We start from the raw sequence: 17,946 nt of genomic DNA, 5'->3' as shown, positions 1-17,946 counted from the left end.
ATCAGCCATGCTAACATTCTCTTTATTCATGAGAATTAATGATTTGGAAAAATGGATCTTTTCCTGTTCATGATATATTTAGAAATATTTTCTCTAATGGTGTAAATCTGCACTAGTTTCTCTACTGATTCTCAGTTTTGCACAGATGGCACTTTAGTGAAGAACAAATGTCACCTGTACCATAGCTACAGAAAGGAAGGATCATGGCAGCAATGGGAAGGGCATCCATTTGGATAACTGAATTCTACCACATTGATATACTAATTTAAACCAAGACCGAAGATATATGTAAGTCAAATCATCTAATAAAAAATTCTTGAGGCAGTGTCTCATCTTCCACATAGAACTAACCAAATATGCTTGAGTGACCACTGAGACATAGATCACAGATTTCTTCCCCTCTGAGCTTGCAAGAATGTATCACCACATCTGTATTTAATTTTGTACTTTTAAAAAATTTTGTAATTATATTTAAGTACAGAAAACTTAAGTGTACATTTAACCCAGTTTAGTGTTGAGTTCCTTAGCCTTTGCCTTTTCCAATTTGGCAATGCGAGTCACAGACTTAGGACCCAGGACGTTGCCTCCCCAGTGGCGGCGGATCTTGTCATATCTGTCATTATAATTGGTCCTAATAGCTTCCACCAGCTTAGCCAGAGCACCCTTGTCTTCCGAGTTAACCTGTGTGAAGACAACAGTGGTGCATGTCTTCCTGTGGACCAGGCGCCCCAGACTGGCTTTTCCTTTGATGATGCAGTAGGGCACCCCCATCTTTCAAAAAAGGGCCGGCAAGAAAACCACCAGCTCAATGGGGTCTACATCATGGGCAATCACCACCAGCTGAGCCTTCTTGTTCTCCACCAAGGTGGTGACTGTATTGACCCCTGCTCCTAGGACAAGTGGTCTCTTAGTTGAGATGTCCCCTTTACCAGCAGCTTTCTTCTCAGCGTGGGCCAGCAGCCTTTGCTTCTTCTCCTGCTTTGTCTCTGGCCTGTACTTGTGGGCAAGCTTAAGCAGCTGAGTCACTGTTTGCCTGTCCAGGGCCTGGGTGAACTGGTTGATGGCAGGAGATATTTTGAGCTGCTGATAGAGGATGCCTCTTGCTGTAGCCTGAGGTAGCAGGGCCACTGACTAAGCATGTGAGATCTCTTTTGGGCTGGATGTCCTGTGCAATGCCGAAGTTCTTAGGCCTTTTCTCAAACAAAGGATTGACCAAGTTTTTGGCCTCCTGTTTCTTGACCACGGTGAGGGCTGGGGCCATCTTCTTCCCCTTGGCCTTCTTTCCTTTGGGCATCTTGCTTGGCTGGAGGAGAGAGCAAATTTGTACTTTCATAATTTAATTAATATATATGTGAGATGGTGCTATCTGAGACTAGAAGAGAATATCCAATTTCCCTGGGAATGTAGTTATAGTCATTTGTGAGACAGCTGACCTGGAAGCAAGTGAGATCTCTAGGACAGCTCAAAAAAACCTAATTGTGGGGGATGGGGGAGAGTCCGCTCTCCATAAGTTTTTAACATGTTTTCTTGTAGCATCAAACTTAAGTTCTCAGTCTAGACAGATATTCACTTTACCAAATAATCTACTACCCCTTATATAGAATATAAGATATGAATAGAACACTATCAAGCTTAAGATAGTTACCACGAGTTACAGATTTCTTCACAACCACTTAGACATAGTAGGGATTGGCATGCTTATAGCTGTTCATGAACTTGAATTCTCTGGAGATAGTACTCATTAAAAAAATAACATTTGTGTTAAAATATTCTACAAACTTTAGCTTGTATAAATTAAAATTTAAGTAATACTTATATTTGTTTATTTGTATGTGTGTGGATACACTTGAACCAAACCATGTTTGTTGGAGGTCAGAGGACAACTTGTACTCAGTTCTACTATTCCTCCATGTTGTTCATGGGGATAAACCATGGGCACTATCAGGTCCGCAGGCTTGGCAGAAGCACTGAGCAAACTCTACTGCACTATGAATACATTTTTTAATTAGATTTTTTGTTAAAGTTTGCATGCATGTGTTTGTGTCAGTGTCTCTGTGCCTGTATGAGTTCATCACACATATCCTGGAACCCAAGAAGAGGCATAACATCCTTTGTACCTGAAACAGGCAGTTGTAATCAGCCTGATATATGTGCTCTGAACCAACTGCAGTTCTCTGCAATAGCAGTAAGTACTCATAGATGCTGATCCAATTATCTACAACCTTATAAACATATTTGATAAGTATTCTGAAAAGGCAATCATGAATACACAGATGTGTGTGTGTGTGTGTGTGTGTGTGTGTGTGTGTGTGCATGTTCCACTGAAAATTTGGAATGAGGTTTTCATTCCTCATTTTATTTAGAAATAAAAAATTCTGCTAAGAAAATCATTAGCTCAAAAGACAATGAAAGTAACATAAATTATTTAGCTCTGTCAAGTATGAAAATCATTTTAACTCAACTGAGCAATTCTGTGCTCACTATACACTAGTTGTCTCAGAGGGCTGGAAAAATTCTGTTACATTCATTTTGTACATAAAAGTCCTTGTCTATGGAAACTATTTTCTGACTTTTAAATCAAACATTGAATTTCTGAAAATAATTCTTACTACCAAAATTCTGGCTTTAGCAGAGCAAAGTTTACAACTAGTCAAAGTGGATTATATTACACTGCAGTGTGAATGAAAAACTCAGCAGGAGAAATAGATTCTTTTTTGTTTCAAAACTGTTGATCCTGGCTGTAGTGTCACTGGGAAATTTCACTATATCTGTGTATCACACTGCATAGTAGGGTGAGATCATATTATCGAAATGGATATTATGTAATTGTTTTTAGCAGACATTTGCTTATTTCTTTTTTTTTTTTTTTGGTTCTTTTTTTCGGAGCTGGGGACCGAACCCAGGGCCTTGAGCTTCCTAGGCAAGTGCTCTACCCAGTGGTAAATCCCCAACCCCGCTTATTTCTTGTAGTTTAAATATTATGAGGGGGTTTCTATACCACCTTAGATCATTTAGTTCCCAAATAAAAGACACAAAACCTTCATATTTATTGTAAGACTTAGTAGCATTAAAGCTGGGTAGATATCAGCTCTCTATTATGTCTACTACCCTATCAATAACTCTGAGATATAACTTTCCATGATTCAGGTAGGCTACTCTTACTCCAAATGGCCAACCCTCATGCCCATGTTCTCATGAACCATCTACTTCATGGCATCTCCTTCTTTCTTCTTCTCTCTGATCTCCTCCTCATGGTCTCTGCATCAGACTTCAAGCCCAGGAACTGCAGCTCTGCCTGCCTCTCTTCAGCTCAGCTACAGACTGTAGGCATCTTTATTCATACAATAGTTTTAAACTAAGGAGGCACATTATATTACCATCAGTTGGTGCATGTGAGGATCTCCACATCCCTGGGAACAAACAGATTTTGTGGTAGTATTTAACATCATACATAGCAACAGAACACACATCAACAATTAGCAGTTTGCCACTGTCACTATTTTTTCATTATTTATGTTTCATTCTTCTTCATTTGGTGGTGTTTGTATAAGAATTTAGTGATTCAGACTTTATCTAGTTCCTGGTGAGAAATCAGGAAGGCTGAATAGTTAATTGAAATTGTCATTGAGAACAGTATACCATAGAGGTAAGATGTTTGCCACCAAACCTGGCAGTTTTATTGATTCCTAGTTCTTCTATGGTGGAAGGGAAGCGCTAACACCACAAACTATATTCTGTCTTGTATATAAGATCAATATACATATACCAACACTTTCCTAGGCATACAAAAATAAGAATAATGTTAAAAAAGTAACATTGACATAAAAATGTAAGCAAACCAGAATATAAGGTCAAAATATGAGCAGAGTGCTCATTCAATGCTGCCATCTTAAAATTTTCTCATAATGAACTTAGCTGAGCTAGTTAAACTGTGTAACCTTAAATGATTATATAAGCTGTATATTTCTGCTGGTCTGGACTCTTCACATTCCTCCTGCGTGAGGACCGTGTCAAGCCCCAGTGCATTGGTATCCCAAAGTAAACCTCTTGTTTTTCCATCAAGACTGAGTCCCGCATGTTTGTGGGGTGGTGGGTGTCCTCAGGATTGGAGCGAGAGTCTCCTCAGTCTAAGGGTCTTTCAAAATATATCAGATCCCAGCTGTACCTCATTAAACTTAGAAGAAGATGATAATGAGCTCCAAAGAAACTCCATTTAGAGCTGTCTTCATTTGTGGCAAGCTAGCCTCTGGGCCAAGAAAGTGCCCTAACTTAATCGGCAGACAGAATGCCACCCAGAAAAGAAAAGAAATCAAAATTGAAACAAATGCATGGAACTTGATTGCCAAGCTTTGCCAATACAGGGTAAGTAAATCCTTGGTAATTCCTGCTTCACATAAGGTTCGTCAGATACTTTGAACAAGAGAGCTGAAGACAGTGCTCCAATGTCTTAGAATACTTTGAAGTGGTCTCCACAGCCAACTGTCTGCCATTTTTAAAACTTTGAAAGTGTTTGTCTGCACTTCCTACTTAATCAGGAAATATTTCTTCTTAGTTGTCTTTTGGGGTTGAATACAAGATTATCATAGTCTCAATAAAAGCTTAAGTTGTTATATTTAAGAAGATTTATTAGACCTAAAAAGATGGTGTTAGGTTGTTAATGCAAGTTAGGATAAAATGTGATTTAGATCCAGAACTCTGAACTCACCAGGAAAGGATAGATAATAGGATATTTTTTTAAATTACCACATACTATGGACTTGACATTGTAAATATATATCAGACCTTATAACTATTATAATTTTTATAATTTTATTCAATTTATATTTGAAAAAGAGACATTTATTGTACTTCAAAGGGGGATTATTGAGAGAATATCTAATATCGATATGACTATGGCACTTGTTAATAATAAATCTGACGGCTTATTATTTAGGTGGTAAATAAGAAGTGGGAAATCTGGGAGAAATCATAATTCTGAGATAGAATGCGGCAGGAGATACACCTTGGAAGACGTGGAGAGACACATAGTACCTGAACATGGTTAAGTGGGCATATTACAGAATGTAGGTTAAAATAAGTCAGTTATTCTAAATTGTGATCTAGTTAGAGAAGAGCCTCACTATATAGTCAAGGTATTTGTAAATATATCTTGAGTCTGAGTCTTAGTTCTTGGAGCATGGAGCTGTGTGGAAGAACTGGATCAAACTGCTACCTTATATTTTTCATGAGTTTTAAGCCAAGCTAAGTTTACAGGGGATATTGTCTAAGCACATACTCAAATAATAAATTATAGATGCCATAAGTTGTCTGTCCGCCCGCGGCAGGGCGAGCCCCCTCCTTTCCTCCTTCTTCTCTCGACCGTGACCTCAGATCAGACGTGGCGACCCGCTGAATTTAAGCATATTAGTCAGTGGAGGAAAAGAAACTCACCAGGAATCCCTCAGTAACAGCGAGTGAACAGGGAAGAGCCCATCGCCGAATCCCTGCTGTGTGCAGTGGCGTGGGGAATGTGGTGTACGGAAGACCCACTCCCTGACGCCGCTCGTGGGGAGCCCAAGTCCTTTGGATTGAGGCCCAGCCTGTGGATGGTGTGAGGCCCATAGCGGACCCAGGCGCGCCGGCCCGGGTCTTCCCAGAGTCGGGTTGCTTGGGAATGCAGCCTAAAGCGGGTGGTAAACTCCATTTAAGGCTAAATACCTGCAGGAGACCGATAGCCAACTGGTACAGTAAGGAAAAGTTGAAAAGAACTTTGAAGAGAGAGTTCAAGAGGGCGTGAAACCAGTTAAGAGGTAAATGGGTGGGGTCAACGCAGTCCGCCCAGGGGATTCAACCTGGGGGCGTGCGTTCGCCTGTGCCGGTGACCCCAGCAGAACTTTCCCGCTCCCCATTTCTCCCGACCCCTCCACCCGCGCGACTTTCTTCCCCCTCCATGCGTCCCGCTGTCGCCGTCCTCCCCCCCCGCCCCCCCCCCCCGCTCCTCCCAACAGGGGGTTGGCGGGCGCTCCGACGGCGGGCGTGGGGTGCGGTGGGGGCCCCCGGGTGGGTGGGACCAGGGTTAGGTTTGGTGGGTGATCGCCCCCCCACCCCCCCGTCGGTGACTGGCCGCCGCTGTGCGCCCTTCCACCGTGGTGTTGTGCCAAAACCGGCTATGGGACCTCTGGGAAGGCCCTGCAGGGAAGGTGACTGGGGAGGCGGTGTGGCATCACCCATGGGCCCTGGACCACCCTGCCCCGAGTATTACAGCACATCCTCTCCATACAGAAGACACTGACAGACAGACAGACAAACACACACACACACACACACACAGGCACTCACACACACAGGCACTCACACACACAGAGACACACACACACAAATACATATTTAAATATTTAAAATGATGTTTTAAAAAACCAGTCTTTCTGTTTAACAGAGGTTTAAAGGGAAGTTGGCTGACAGAACGTTTTTGTGGGTTTTCATTCTCTTTTTTACCAAATAGGAGGTAGATCTGTTGGCCCTTTTATTAAAAGCCAAAGTATTAAGTGGCGAGCCAATGTTTCAACTTTTACCATTCTGTTCCTTTCACGAAAACCAGGTAGTGTTGTTTCTTTGAATATTGAAACAAAATGAAAGGAGCTCTACCAGTTGGCCTAGTTTCCCTGTTCCTTTTCCCTCTTCCACTGTATGCTCAATGATATAAAGGATATAAATGAAGTTTCTAGTTATTTATTTGTTTGGGAGACCCGAACTCTCTCTCAAGAGATATTTCCATCTCCCCCCACCACCACACACACACAGGAGGCCTGCTCCCTGTATGTGGGGGAAGGGGGAGGGGTGGACAGGAGCTAGCTAAGAGGGGGTGGGGTGGGGCTGGAGAATATGCATGTCCCCAAGGACTGTCAGGGAAATACTGCTGCTGCCCAAGCATGCTTTGTTTCAGTGCTGAGACAGGCAGTGCCTTTTGGGGGGGGGGGCAAGTTTTCTGCCTGAAATCAGTGAGTGATGATTTCAGAGTGAATGTCTGATCCCTTGCTGTCCTTTCAGTGCTCTGGCTCATGGCAAATGACTGAAGAAAACCTTAGTTAGACTCACACCCAGCTGTTTGGAAATGGTAATGGAATTGATAGCACACCCTCAGGGAAAGAGGAAGACTCCCTTTGCTCACTCTCAAATCCCAGCCTCGCCCTGCCAGCTTTGGATTTCTAAATAAGGCTGAATCTCGACCATATTTACAAGATTTGGCGTTTCTGATTCATGTTTAATGTTTAGTTAAATAAAGCATGTGAAGGGCTGGAAGGATGGCTCCCAGGTTAAGAGCACTCACTGCTCTGCTCTTCCAGAGGTCCTGAGTTCCATGCCACAGAAACCATATAGTGGCTCACAACCCTCTGCAAAGGGATATCCCATGTACTCTACTGCCGTGTGTTTATGAAAAGGGCTTTAGTATACTCATATAAATGAAAATAAATGAATAAACCTTTAAAAGAATGAAACAAAATGAAGCTTGCAAAGAAATTGAGCATCTAAAATGCCAGGCACGTCTATCCACTCCTTTTATTTTATTTTGTGTGTGTAAAACATAACCACAGAGGTGGTTCCCCTTTTATTAACCTGGATAGTACAACTGGGACGGAAGTGCAAACTGTCATCTACCTATCTGGGAGTGAAGTGGTTGGATACAGGGAGATGGAACATTTGCAGTTAGTAAAGTTCTGCTGTCAGTTTTTTTTCCTTTCCTTTTTGGATAGATATCGGGAGCTTTTTTTTTTTTTTTTAAAGGACAAATTTTGTTTTCTGTGCAACATTCTGATCATAGTTTCCCATCGCAAAGTTCTTTCCAGATCCTCCCTCCCCATCCACCACCCCGTTCTACCCCAGGCCTGCCCTTATATGTGGTTGATGCATCCCCAGGTGAATCTCCATTGGAGAAAGCACGATATTCCCATCCCCTATGACTGTCAATGGAAGATGACTTAAATGCCAGTGACTTCAGATTTGACTCCATTTTTTCCCTTGGAGAACTGGGTTTGGATCTGTTGATCGAAGGCAGGCCCTGGGTTTTGATACAAACAAACAAACAAAACCACCAAAAAATATTTAAAGCAGGCAACAACTGCCTGCATGCCAAGAGACTGTTGACTCCTCTTTGGAGCTAGTACGATGTGAAACTTGGTTAATATAGTAGAATCCACAGAGCACAAAGGGAACACTTTTACAAATTATGAGGGAGAGAGAGAGAGAGAGAGAGAGAGAGAGAGAGAGAGAGAGAGAGAGAGAGAGAGATCTGTTTATCTCCCTCCTCTAGTTTTTCAGACTAGAGATTTCATCTTCCTCTGTTCTGGTGCTGGTGGCTTTACTGCTGGTTTTGGGGGATTGGGATAGGGATATGTAGTGTGCCATATTGGATTTGGGCCTGGCCGCTCTGTAACTGCATGGCTACAGTTAAGAAGTCATGGGATTGTTGGACAGAGGCCTCTCCCATGTATTTAAGGCACAGGATGAAAGACCAAGTAATAAACACCCAGTGTCTCCACTTCATGACCTCTGCTGAGCCTGGCTGATGCATGTGGAACTGACAGACCTGGACCACACCTGGGTGGTGGTCAATTTACTTCTGCCTTTTGCTTCCTCAGCCTTTATGCTTGAGATTTAGGCTGGTCTTCTGGGATTTCTCCCTAATTAATTCAGGTCTCCTAGTCCCTCTTTTGTTACAGAAGTCATGAGCCAGGTAGTCATGAGCCAGGGTTTCCCACTGTGCTTCTCAGTTATTTTCTACCTGGAGACTTGGGTATATAAGTGGTGAATAAAGCTACAGGAGACTCTCACTCTTCTTCCTCACTCTCACTCTTCCTTCCGCTCTTCCACTCTTCCTCCCTCTCTCTCTCTCTCTCTCTCTCTCTCTCTCTCTCTCTCTCTCCCTCTCTCTCTGTCTGTCTCTCTTTCGAGTGCTCTCTCTCTCTAGAGCACTCTCTCTCTCCCTCCCTCTGTCCCTCTCCCTCTCCTTCTCCCTCTCTTTCTCTCTCTCTACACACATACAAACACACACACACACACACACACACACACACAAACACACACACACACAAACACACACACACACACAGTTCCTAGGATGAAAGAAAAAAATGAAAAGGAAGGCACCCATGGTGATGCATGACTTCGATCTCACTTTGGTCTCAGCACTGGAGAGGAAGATAGGAAGGCCTATCTAGATGCAATGTGAAGAAGGCCTATGTCAGATTAGTTAATGGCTAGGTAACTGTTACCTAGCTAGTCTGCCATTTTGTTGCAGTTACTAATATTATAAGGTCACTTTCTCATTGGTTGTTTCTGCTGTTACTGCTGGAATTCATTATATATTCTGTTAGGTTCTTCTGTGTGAACACTGTAGAAGTCAGTCTAACTGCTTTCTTTGTTGTCTAGTTACCCACAATAATCTTGGACCTGAACCGAACACCCAGCAGCATTTCCCAAAACCATCCATGTATAAGCTTTTATAAGCTGGACCGCCAACACTAGAGCGACAGTGCAGACAGAGACTATTTGGAACCGGACTTCCATTTTGAGTTTTTCTTTGTGTTCTTGTTTTTTTCTCCTGTCCTGTCCTGTTCTGTCCTGTCCTATTCTGTCTTGTCCGACCTGTCTGTCTGTCTCTCTGTCTTTCAGTCTGTAAATCCACACATATAGTTCTTTCCACATCATATATTTCAAAACAAATAATGCTTGTTGTGCTTCTCATTTCATTCAAGGGTACTACTCTCTAGATCAGAGGAGCCCCCTTACAATTCTCCACAGGTAGTGATGACTGGGGTGTTCAGTGCAACTAAGCAGGAATTATATGGTTGCTGCCATTATGCTTGATCTTACCCAAGGTAGGGTTTCGGGGCATGGTTGCCAAGATGGCAAACAACAGACAGTGATCGAAGAGATGGAACAATAACCTACAATTTTCCCTTTCTGTCACTGTTTCTCTGTCACTCTCTGTCTCTCTTCCCTCCTTCCCTCCCTCCTCTCTCAGAGCTGAATGAACCTTGCAACTAAAGTAAATGTACAGTGAATAGAAGCCAGGTGTGGTGCTGCATGTCTTTAATTGCATCACTTGAGTGGTGGAGGTGGGTAGAACCCTGTGAGCAGGCTGCAGACCTGATCCAGGTACTGATTTCCAGGGCTTATGTGCAAAGACCCCTGACTCAACTAAAGAAATGAAGAGGAAATTAAAGAAACAGATACAATTAACTTGGAATAAACCAAACAAACTAAGGAAAAGGAAAGGCAGTATTGGGGTGGCCTGGCTTACAGTGGAGGGGCAAACATTTATTTGCCAGTGCCTCCTCAGTTGAATACACACACACACACACACACACACACACACACACACAGAGGGAGAGAGAGAGAGAGAGAGAGAGAGAGAGAGAGAGAGAGAGAGAGAGAGAAAGAGAGAGAGAGAGAGAGCACGATCAATCTGTTAATCTGTTTGTCTCCCTCCCCTAGTTTTTCAGACAGGGTTTCTCTATGAATTCCTCTGCAGACTGATGGGTCAGAGGGCAAACCTGCTGGCTGTTAAAGGTCTAGGGAAAAGATGAAGGCCTAGATGCAATGTGTAGGCCTGAGGGAACTGTTAAGGCCTAGATGCCCTGTGAAGGAGGCCTACATCATGTATACATATATATACACATATTCATGTATATGAATATGTATGTGAATGTGTATACACTCAGGTATCCTTTATTTTATTAGCTTATTTTGAGTATAATTTCCATGCTAATCAAAAAGAAGAAATTTTCTTTGGCATCGGATTCTTCTTGAACAAAAAATGGATATAAATAATCACATATTCAGTTGTTATGTCTAATATTGAGAAGATATTCCCAGATATGGTTTTAATCCATCATAGTCCATGTGTGAACACAAAACAGACTTAGTAAGAATTTTGGCAAGTGGATTTTAAAAACTTATATAGGGTTATTAAGAGCAACGGTAACATCTTTTAACTTGATATTTTATATATTTACATTGCAAATGTTATTCCCTTGCCCAGTTACCCACTCTCCCACAACCCACACCCTGTTTCCATGAGGATGCTTTTCCTCCCATCCACCCACTCGCACCCCAGTAGCATACCATTCCCCTGCACTGGAGAAAGAAACATTCATAGGACCAAGGGCTTCTCCTCCTATTGATGCCAGACAATGCCATCCTCTGCTCCATATGCAACTGAAGCAATAGGCTTTTGCATGAGCACTATTTGGTTAGTAGTTTAATCCCTGGGAGCACTGGTAAGTCTAGTTGGTTGATATTATTGTTCTTCCTATGGGTTTGCAAACCATTTCAGCTCTTCCTATTTAATAGTCTTTGTTCATTAAACTAATAAAACTTTATGTTGTAGTTATTTGAAGAGAAAGAATTTTATGAATCATGTGATATCAACTGAACAAATATGAAAATTATGTATGCAAACTTTACAAAAGTTAGTTTCAACACAAAAGTATAAATTTACAATTTAATGAACAAGGAACTAATTGATCAAGCAAATGTTGACAACTAAAATTCATGTATGTATGCAATAGAAAATAATATTTGAGATATAAAATTAAGACTTGTGTTAGTAAAATAATGCATAAGTTATTTTACTTGAAAATCTTATGATCATATTAATACAGCTAGAAAACATTAAGAAAAAAATTAATACTCTTAATAATGGGATACACATGCACACAAATTTATAAAAATTTGATCCATATACATCATATTATAATGTCATTTCAAAAGTTAGAAGTATCATTGTGTTCATTATGAATGAAAGGAAGATGTTTCAGACCATAAACAGAAATAAAATTTTCTGGAATTTTACATAAATAAAAGGCATTTAGAAACTAAAATTTTTAATAACATCTCCATCATAATTAGATGGGTTATGTTCCTGCCTTCTTGCAATGAACATTGAATTGATCTCTATTGTATCAAGAAAATTGTGATAGCTGTTCGGTATAGAGAATGAAAAGCTGTCCTCTGGACAGCTCATGGTTATCACACTCATGAACCCACAGCACCTGTGTTAACACAATACTTTCACATGATCAAGCCAGCTAGAGTCAGGGCTTAGATGGGGTGACCAACCCTTGCCAATGCCATATTGAGGGGCTTTTGGCATTTGATGGCTACTGGTGAATGAAGAATTATTCATTTTTTTGGGGGGGTATTGCCTTGGTAATTTGCTTGTGCTTCAATAGATTCCCTTCATGAGTAACACTAGACTCTGATTCTTTGGTGAGGTCTAAAAGGTAAACAGATGAAGACATGGTGTCAGGAGATGTATTATAGGAAATATGGTGAGATTTGGTAAAGAGAATGTAGAGTGCATTCAAGTATATTTCTTTATATAAAAAATAAAGAAGGGCTGGAGAGATGGCTCAGCGGTTAAGAGCACCCGACTGCTCTTCTAGAGGTCATGAGTTCAATTCCCAGCAACCACATGGTGGCTCACAACCATCTGTAAAGAGATCCGATGCCCTCTTCTGGTGTATCTGAGGACAGCTACAGTGTACTTGTATATAATAAATAAATAAATCTTTAAAAAAAATAAAGAAAAATATGAAAGAACAAATATTTACTTAATTAACAGAAGATAGAATATCTCTATAGACAAATTCTAAACAGCTTATAAACATATAGCTAGAAATAATAGATGAGTTTAAAAGATGCACAAATTTCCTTCACTGTTTAAAAGATCATCGTAAGAGATCATGGGAGAGAATGTAATGTATTATAATATACTTTCAAATGTAAAAGATAATAACTTTAGCTTAGTAATAAATGCAAGATTTTCCACCGATGGAGATTATGTATAATTAGTTTGAGCTAATTCCTCCCTGTTAAATTATACGCATTTCTAAATTCCTCAGAAAAACAACCTCTGAATAACTACTTTTAGTCCCCCAAAGTCCAGGGAATTGGGGCAAAAACCCTTCAATGGTTTCTTCAAGCTGTACATAATTATTTTTATATTTCTCACTAAACTAATATTATGATCTTTTACATTGGCACAGAACTTATTTGATACAAATTTAGATTTTAAAGATTTTCTTTAATATAAATTTCTCATTGATTTAAAATTAATATTGTTACTCTGATGTACACGTATTGTGCCTATACAACACATTTCAGCATAGATGGCTTATACCCAGTCCTTTTCTGCTATTAAAAAATGAAGCTGAGATGATTAAGCACATGAGTTTAAGGCCAAATAACAAATTCATGTCTCTAAGTTTATTGTTAGAATGCTTTCAAGATAATTTATTAAGATAATTAATGGACAACAGTCCAGATTACTTATATAGTTAGATGGTTTCTAAAAAACACCAGAAGTTCACAAAATATGACATTTAATGTTCTTTAACTTTTATTGAGACATGTCCACTCCCACCAGCTCCCCTTTGGTATATTCAAAGAAGAAACTGAAAATCTCCACCTCCACGTGAGGTGATTTATTGTGGCAGACAGACACTATGCAAAAATTGCTCCAATTCTTCTACAGACTAATTACTCTCCAGAAAAGGAAACATTGCAGAATAAGTTGGCTGAAAATTTCTGCCAAGCCAGAATGATTAGCCCTTCAAAATTTAGTGTTTCAAAAGTCTGTCTGATGATCCTAGGCCAGAAGCTTGAAGACTTGCTCTTACGTGTTGCTCACAGGGGACTGTGCAAATAGAAAATTGTCTCTATAACCTGTCTCCGTTCTAGAAGCCATACTAGGCTTCCTATATTTACAGATATACGGCTCATTCTCAGATTACTGGCGGGGTTGAAAACTTAGTATAATCTTATAACCCACTCAGACTATTTAACTTTGAGAATACATATTTTAATTAGCTAGTTATCAGATAATACATGAGCTAGCCAGGATATAACAGATTTTAAGCCTCTTAAAAGCTAAAATATATAACTAAATGTTCTGTTTAACTGATAAAAGTTGGGCTGGGTGTTAGGTACATCTTATACTTTTAAATTACAGAATGATAATAGTTGTGCTCAACTTATATTTGAGAAAATTTTTTTTAATTAAAAGGGTAAAAGAGTAGATTGATGTCATTATTAAGGTGAAGGGAGGTACAGGATAGAACCAGGCCTGTCATTGGACTAGAAGGAAGGATGGGTGGGAGAAAAGTTTTAGAGAGGCAGTGGAAGCCAGAGTGAGAATGTGAGAGCACAGAGAACATAGCAGTCGATGTTTAGATGCCTCTCTGTACATATTACAGGTTGATATGACTATTCTCAAGGGATGGGTGTGTACAGGATTTTGTGCCATCTAGATTGGCAAATTATATCTTATCAATTGCATCAGAAAATATTGTTTGATGTGTCCTTTCATAAGGCAACTTAATTGAGTTTAAGAGAGTGTATGGTGGCCAGATGCATGGGCCTACCAAAGAATTGGGATGTGTATGCCTGGCTTGGTGGAAACCCAACCAAGAGGGCTGTGGGTGAGGGAGGAGCAGCCTGACAGGTTTCCGTGTTGTTGAGAATAGTGTGTCAGAAAGTAGATGGGGCAGCATGGAGCCACTGAGATAAATTATTGCTATTTCCAATGGCACCAGAAATGTTAAGGGAGTGAGACAGCTAGGGTATACCTGGGAACAAGTTCTGTCGGGTTTTTTGTTTTGTTTTGTTGTTTTTATTTTTACTGCAGCACATACATTGTGTGTCGAGTGTCCTGAAGGGAAAACATGCTTAATTCCTTGAGTATGAAGTAATTTATTGCATCATGGCCACATATAACCATGATGGGATACTAAAGACAAAGATAGGAGAGTGAGGATTTTTAATTTCCAAGAAATTATAGGATTTTGGTGTTCCTCTATCATATGATTTTTTTGGGTAGGATATCTACCTTGTGATCTAGACTAATAGATGAATCACAGAAAGAAAAAAGATGGAGGCAGTTACCATTAAATGTTTTTGGGGCTTGGGAATCAGATGCAAGGGACAGAGAGATTACAAGGCCACAGAATATGTTGCTTATCAATTATACTGAGAGGTTACAAAGGGGATGGCTGGTTTGAGGAAAGCAGCCAGTTAGATAGGACTGTGATCTAACACTCCGTGCTTATGAAAGAAAATTCAAAAGTCACATCCAGCCGGAAAGTCTTATGAATACTATGAAGTACCTATTAATGTGGGGAGCCAGGACTGCCCTAGGATGTCTGAAAGACCTGGACAAAAGAATAACTCGAACACTAGTTCTATTCCCTTACCCAGGATCAAACTTGTCAAGGCCTGCCTGATGCTGAAGCCAATGCCTTAAAGGAGTCAAGGTTGAGGGAAGAGACTTTTGTGGTTATCAGTTCTTAGGCAGCTGTATCTGTGGTATCCCATGTTCTTTTCATCAGCATTGTCTGACTTAATCATTTGCTGACTTAGTTGTACCCCATGTACAACCATCAGTACCCCCAGGACTGGAAATTATAAATATGGTTCTACAATTTCTAATAAAGTGCAAATAAATTTCAAGCAATCTTCACAAAAATGTTTACTAACAGCAATCACATTTTAAATGAGACAAACTAAAAATAAATTGAATACCACGTGCTCCAGCTGTATATCCTCTGGACATAACCCCAAGACACCAAATTACTACAGAGGTACTTGTACGGTTTCACCATTGTTGCTTAGTTCCCAGCAGGTAGGAAATTCAATTCATATGAATACTAATGGGGTGACTGCTCTGCTTTTCCTATCAGTTATTTTGGAATACTGCCACTATGCCATCCTCATCATGCAATCCTAGATAGCACAGTGATCTATGAATCCAAGATATAATGTTTGACTATGTAATTGCAAATATTGGAAGAGAAATGAAGTCTTAAACACCTCTATATATTTATTTAAATGTCCCTGTTTGTTTTATTCCAGAGACTGTGCTGCCAAAGGTATATACATACTTCTCCCTCATTTCCTCTGCTGAAGGATATGTGGCTCAGTTTTAATTCTCATGTGATAAAGTATCACAGTCTCTATACTATTTCAAGAGATGTATCTCTATTATTCCTTTTCTATTTAAAGAGTCTAAACTGTCCTTATATCAAACTATGCTGTTTATATAACAGGCAAACCCAGAAATATCAACTGTGCTTCACAAGGTAAGTATGCAAAATACGGTTTTATAGAATTGCTTGTAATGCATCTACTCCTATTTTTATTTTCTGGTCTATTCAGGTGTGTTTTATAATATCAACCTGCAGAATTACCTATGGAAAATTACAAACGATAGCAAAAACAGAAAACAATTAAGGTCTGTTATCAAATCTTAAGCAAACATTCATCACTCTAGGACTGGGAAATAGCTCAGCGGGTAGAATCATATGGACCTGGGTGTGAATATTCAGCATGTATACATAATGCCAGGCATAGGGGATAGCTACACATAACTATTACCTCTGAGTCCTGAGGGCTCACTGACCAGTTCTCCAATCCCACACTGAATTTCTAGTTCAACAAGAGAACTTATGTCAAGAACAGTGAACAGCACTAAAGAAGACACTTGAAATACTTCTCAGAACTCCAAAAACACATGCACAGATGGATAAAGCCATACAGTTACAGGCATGCACCACACACTCACATTCACCAACATTCTTACAACACACAACACCACAGATTCAAAGAAAATGGTTAAGGGACTGCAGGGTAATTCTTATTTTGCTGTTGTCACCCAGCATGTATCTTAGATACTGATAATAACCAAGAAAAGATTAAGCTGGAAGAGAGTTTATCCATAGTTTTAACTTTGGGTTTATTTTAATTTAATTAAAATGCTTCCGTAATTTTACACAAAATATTATATCCAGATTTATGGGATTCTAGAATCACCCAGGACAAAAATTTTTGAGCATGTCTGAGAGAGAGACATCAAACTGGAAGCATTCTAGTGCAAAGGCCCTCCAGCCTGTAGCTGGAACCCAGATGCCCTTCAACAGAGGAATGGATACAGAAAACGTGGCATATTTACACAATGAAGTACTACTCAGCTTTCAAAAACAATGACTTCATAAAATTCCTAGGCAAATGGATAGAACTAGGAAATATCATCCTGAGGGAATTAACACAGTTAGTAGATACTAACTAGTCCAAAGCTTGGAATACCCAAGATACAATTCATAGACCATATGGTGCTCAAGAAGGAGGAAGAACAAAATGTGTACACTTCAGTGCTTCCTAGAAGGGGGAACAAAATACTCAAGAGGGAGGGGAATATAGGGACACAGAGTGGAGCAGAGACTTAAGGAAAGGCCATCTATATACTGCCCCATCTGGGGATCTATCACCTATGCAGCCACCAAACTTAGGCAGTATTGCTAATGCCAAGAAGTCCTTATTGATGGAAGCTTGATGTGGATGTCTCCTGAGAGACTCTGCCAGAACCTCACTGATGATTAGCATGCTTGAAGCTAACCATCGGACTCCATGGGGACTCCAATGAAGGAGTGAAGGAAGAGCTGAACTAAGTCTTTGCCTTCACACAGCTTCTCAACTGATTTCCAGAGATAGGTACAGCCCCAGTCCCACACCCACCACCCAGCCAGACGATAAATTTGGATGCTCGAATCTGAGGTTTGTCATGGTAGTGACTTTCTAAGGTGACATAGCTAATTGGGTGAAGAGATTTCTGGAGCTACAGGCCAGAAAGTCTGTCAAGATGAGAACAGCCCACCAGGGCCAAATGACCCATTGGTGCCATGTGACCTGCTGGTACAGGGGTAATATGGGATGGTGCCCTCTTCGGTATTTCACGCTGCAGGTGTTCAAATTCAGTTTGAACCAAAATGAGTACTTTGGTATTAAAGTCTAAGTTTTAACCAATATCAATATTCCAGCACTGACATTATATTTCTTAGCATAAAGCATCCTATGGGATCTGTACGGTTCAGAATGAGTTCTCTGTATTTGATCTTTTCACAAGATTCAACC

At 40.2% G+C, this 17,946-nt stretch overlaps 1 pseudogene; it reads right to left on the bottom strand.

Moving 5' to 3' along the window:
• Nucleotides 1-444: 444 nt before the first annotated feature.
• Rpl7a-ps10 (ribosomal protein L7a, pseudogene 10) lies at nucleotides 445-1,583 on the bottom strand (annotated as a pseudogene).
• Nucleotides 1,584-17,946: the final 16,363 nt, after the last annotated feature.

Source organism: Rattus norvegicus, chromosome 2 (genome assembly GCF_036323735.1).
Source record: "Rattus norvegicus strain BN/NHsdMcwi chromosome 2, GRCr8, whole genome shotgun sequence".
Taxonomy (NCBI): domain Eukaryota; kingdom Metazoa; phylum Chordata; class Mammalia; order Rodentia; family Muridae; genus Rattus; species Rattus norvegicus.
Note: the sequence above shows the minus strand (reverse complement) of the source record. Positions and strands in the feature narration are given on the sequence as shown.